This window comes from Bombus fervidus, unplaced genomic scaffold (genome assembly GCF_041682495.2).
Source record: "Bombus fervidus isolate BK054 unplaced genomic scaffold, iyBomFerv1 scaffold0028, whole genome shotgun sequence".
NCBI classification, from domain to species: domain Eukaryota; kingdom Metazoa; phylum Arthropoda; class Insecta; order Hymenoptera; family Apidae; genus Bombus; species Bombus fervidus.
In genome coordinates this window covers 197,501-202,500 of record NW_027212591.1, presented here as the reverse complement: position 1 = coordinate 202,500, position 5,000 = coordinate 197,501, and the positions used below count along the sequence as shown (strand labels likewise).

Below are 5,000 nucleotides of genomic sequence, written 5' to 3'. Positions count from 1 at the left end.
TCGCTACTACCGATTGAATGATTTAGTGAGGTCTTCGGACTGGTGCGCGGCCAATGTGATAAGCATTGCCGATGTTACCGGGAAGATGACCAAACTTGATCATTTAGAGGAAGTAAAAGTCGTAACAAGGTTTCCGTAGGTGAACCTGCGGAAGGATCATTAACGAAAAATACAAAAACACAAAGAATATATTTGACTTGAACACTGTATAATAAAATATATATAATATCGTCGGTAAGGAGCCGTACTCCTCCTATATCGACACAAAGTATATACGACGTATTAACAAGCTATATACTTTGACAAAAGCCAAATTTTTTACAATAAGGAGGTGAGAGACGCTCCAGTTACGAAACTATACGAAGAGTGTGGCACTCTCTCTCGATCATCGGGATGAAGAGATATACTTTTACACGAATAATTCGAGGCGCCTGCGTGAGGTCGTACACAGAAAGACCCGCCGTCTCCGAATAATATTATAACAAACGAAAAACTTAAAAATATTCTCGAGGCGCCTGCGTGAGGTCGTACACAGAAAGACCCGCCGTCTCCGAATAATATTATAACAAACGAAAAACTTAAAAAGATTCTCGAGGCGCTTGCGTGAGGTCGTACACAGAAAGACCCGCCGTCTCCGAATCCTATAACACGAAACCGCTACTATTAATAATAATAATAATAATAACGATATGTGAGGGAACTTGAGCTGAACACATATCGAAAAAACTAAAAGTTACAGTGGAAACCACGTGTAATGAGAAATGCGATCGAGGCGCCTGCGTGAGGTCGTACACAGAAAGACCCGCCGTCACGATCTCGTATTTCGTATTTGCATCGTGGAAATCCAACGAACGAACAATATAATATATAAACTAAAATCTCTAAAGTGCCTCGTGTCGGAGAGATCACTGCTCACACCTCTTCTATATTTCGTAGTTGCGTTGCGTAGGCCTCACCTCCTAGCAACGGGACATAAGGAAGACTGCTCTTTGGGATCGAACGAAGCGTCTATAACGAGTCGTCGACGAGAGCGAAAGAACGCGAATAGCGAGCCGCAGAAAAAAAGGATACCGAATTATATATCTTCGAAGGTTCTCTTCGAAGATCCATGGATACCTATATCTGCGCGTCTCCAGCTATCTCGCGCGTCTCTCCAAACTCTCGTCGTTCCTCGAAACGTGCTTCCTACCCAAAGGGCGTTCGTTCTTCCTATGTCGTTTCGTTGTCGTTCGTTTCAACGGCGAACGATATACGATGTTCGACAAAACGAAACCACGTTGTACGTTCGTACTCGTGGATCGGGTAACCTAGAACGAAAACGCATTGCGTGGATGTTGGCCCGAAAAGATATATACCAGTGCGAGTGATGGTAAAGAGTAACGATTCTTAACTAGACGAAGTTGGTTCGGAGGGGACCGCCGGCCGTCTCTCTATCCTCGCGAGTCTAATGCCTCGTTCCGTCGCTAGAGTTTTTCAAACTCTGCTTCTGGCTATCGGGAAGAATAGACCGCGCGCGCGAGGAAGAGGAAGGACGACCGTGCGCGTCCCATCGATTTTTTTTATTTTTACCTGAACCACCGAAGTCGATTCAGAGGGGACCGCCGGCCGTCTCTCTATCCTCGTTGTCGTGAGTCATATGCCTCGTTCCGTCGCTAGAGTTTTTCAAACTCTGCTTCTGGCTATCGGGAAGAAACGACCGCGCGAGGAAGACGACGACGACGACCGTGCGCGTCCCATCGAATTTTTTTTTATTTTTACCTGATCGACGGAAGTTTCGTCCGGTTCGTCTCTTTTACCATCGTCTCGTCGACCCGTTCAGAGGGGACCGCCTGTCCATATCCTCGTTGTCGTGAGTCATATGCCTCGTTCCGTCGCTAGAGTTTTTCAAACTCTGCTTCTGGATATCGGGAAGAAACGACCGCGCGAGGCCGATGGCTGCGAGTCCCATCGAATTTTTTTTAAACGCACGCACACACATACACCTGAACGGAGATGCGTTCCTTTTCGTCGCGATTTTTCGCGCTTTAGTCGTCGTTGTCGCCATCCGTTCGGAGGGGACCGCCGGCCGTCTCTCTATCCTCGTTGTCGAGAGTCTAATGCCTCGTTCCGTCGCTAGAGTTTTTCAAACTCTGCTTCTGGCTATCGGGAAGAAAAGACCGCGCGAGGAAGAGGAAGGACGACCGTGCGCGTCCCTTTCGAATTTTTTTTTATTTTTACCTGAGCGACCAAAGTGGATTCAGAGGGGACCGCCGGCCGTCTCTCTATCCTCGTTGTCGCGAGTCTAATGCCTCGTTCCGTCGCTAGAGTTTTTCAAACTCTGCTTCTGGCTATCGGGAAGAATAGACCGCGCGCGAGGAAGAGGAACGACGACCGTGCGCGTCCCATCGATTTTTTTTATTTTTACCTGAACCACCGAAGTCGATTCAGAGGGGATCGCCGGCCGTCTCTCTATCCTCGTTGTCGAGAGTCTAATGCCTCGTTCCGTCGCTAGAGTTTTTCAAACTCTGCTTCTGGCTATCGGGAAGAAACGACCGCGCGAGGAAGACTACGACCGTGCGCGTCCCATCGATTTTTTTTTACCCGAACGATGGAGATGCATATCGGCTGTTTGCTTCGAATAACTGGACGAGAGGAACGAACATATATATATATCATGGGCTAGCCACCGTGCGCTTTCTTCGCGAGATCGTGTGCTGTACAGAGGATTCAGAATCGGGTGTTATATCCCCGTCGTTTCCTGACGAACGGAGCTTCGATCTCGTTGGTTGTTATATATTATAATGCACTTTACGCCCGGTCGGCGGGCTGCGTGTGTCGTCGCGCAGTCCGTCCGATTTCGTTTTCGAACGTATTTTCGTGTCGTCAATCATATGGCGACTTCCGCGCGTTCGATTCCCGTTGGTCGGACGTTTGTCGGATATCGGCTTCTTTCGAACCGAGAATAAGAGTACAAAAACCTGAGTACACAAACAAAAATCCATGCATAAACGATTACCCTGAACGGTGGATCACTTGGCTCGTGGGTCGATGAAGAACGCAGCTAATTGCGCGTCAACGTGTGAACTGCAGGACACATGAACATCGACATTTCGAACGCACATTGCGGTCCACGGATACAATTCCTGGACCACGCCTGGCTGAGGGTTGCTCACGTAAACCTAAGACTGCTTGCGTTGCGTATCGTTGCTCTCGGTCCGTCTCTCTCTGTTCTTTCTTGCCTCGTCGACAGCCCGCCGTCGTTCGTTTTATCTTTAAACGAACGTTTCCGAGTCGGAGGACGAGCGCCAAGCAAAAGAATACGAATTAAAGAGCGGTCGAGGGCTCGTACGCGACGTACGAGCGATTGTTGGACGTTCGTCGGCGTTCGTCGCTGGATCGTGTGGAGACCGGCGTACGCATGCTCTCGATACAAATATATATGAAAAATCTATCGCGTTCACGGGAGACTCGCAAAACTACCTCCGTCTCTTCTCTGTCCCTTCTTGGCTTGACAACCCGCCGTCGTTCGTGTTTTACGAACGTTTCTGAGTCGGACGAAGCGCAAGAAGAAGGATACGAATTAAAAGAGCGCGGAGAGAACCGTCGTCGTCGACGCGGTTATCGAGATACACAGAGCGAGTTTTCTTCGTGGCCGATTTTTTTTTTCTTTTTGTATCAGCCTCTGCTACGTTTTGTTAGTCTTCGATAAGCACGAATGACCGCGCCCCCGACGTCGTCTTAAATGAATTTTTGGCGAGACTGAGAGAAAGCAAAAATATTTTTGAACAAAGTCAGTCGAGAGAGGAGAGAAAAGAGAACCAAGATATTAAAACCTAAACCTAAACTTGGTGGCGTAACGAAAAACTGTGTGCCTTAAAGAAACACAACCGTCTTTTCATCAAGATGTTTTTACTCGTACAGCCCCAGGGATCGAATACCCACTCCGTCTGTTCGTGCGGCAGAGATGTATTCTGCAGGCGCGAGACGACTGACGAGAAGACAACGAGGACCGTCGCATCGATGGGTCGTCGTTGCGTTTTTCATCCTCTGTGCTTTTTTCTGTTCTTCGTGAACCCAGAGAAAGCCGTAGATCCGGGAACGGACACACGAGATTTCTTCGAACGCTGATGACTTAGGGAGATGATCCCCAGCGTTGCGCGGAGATCGGAGAGTACGCGTACATGTATCGGGACGAATTTTTCCCCGTCGGTCGCGTATCTCTCTGCCCGCGCGCCTGGCCCAAAGCCACGTTCGTCGGAAATCAACGAAAAGTGTGTGTTACGATCTAGCGTGCGTCTACGATCGGCTATATTTAAGGGTGACGAAGAAGAGAAAAGCTCACGGTGTTGCGCAACGTTTCTGTACCCGATTTTAAGATGTGCATGTGAGTCCGTTACAAAGTTGTTCGGATCGTCGAAAATAGTCGTTTTCGTCGTCGTGCGAAAGAGAGAATAATCTCTGACATTGGCACGGAGAGATCGCGCAGAGGAAGAGAACGATCCTCTTTGGCGAGGCTCGAGAAAGACTAACGAAACTTGATTAGAGACGAGGTATACACGCGCCGTACGTACGACGTACGCGCGTGTGATTTTTTTTTGCTTTAAGGCGATTCGGCGCTCCGAGTTTTAGAGAAAAAGAGATCGTTGGTCATCCCATGTCTCTTCGTCGTCTATCGCTGGACCGCGCATCCTAACGTATCGCCGGTCGTCCAGTCCCCGAGTAATAAATTCACCCCGTTGTGTACGTCTCGCGCTCGCTTTTCCACTTGCGTGAGTTCCCGTGCGTTTTCGTCGTTGGTACAGAGCAAAGAAACCGATATGTTATATACATGTCGCGTGTTCGATCTCTGTGCCAGCAATAACAGGCGAAAACAAGGAACCGCTGGAATCGTCGAGAAGAGAGAAACGGCTACGGGAGATATATTATACATAACACGTGTATATATATATATATATATTATACAAAGAGGACGGGCGTTAAAAACCGGAGATCGTTACGGGTGTCTTGCGTGAGTCTTAGCT

General features: G+C 48.5%; 2 non-coding genes across 2 annotated transcripts in view; both read left to right on the top strand.

Annotated features, from left to right (window-relative positions):
- Positions 1-162, top strand: part of LOC139997064 (small subunit ribosomal RNA) — a 1,922-nt gene extending 1,760 nt beyond the window's left edge. The window contains exon 1 of the ribosomal RNA XR_011802545.1: positions 1-162. This exon is cut by the window's left edge and continues 1,760 nt beyond it. This is a non-coding gene — a ribosomal RNA (small subunit ribosomal RNA).
- Positions 163-2,992: 2,830 nt separating this feature from the next.
- On the top strand, positions 2,993-3,147 carry LOC139997045 (5.8S ribosomal RNA). The gene has a single exon (XR_011802526.1). It is a non-coding gene; the product is annotated as a 5.8S ribosomal RNA (ribosomal RNA).
- Positions 3,148-5,000: the final 1,853 nt, after the last annotated feature.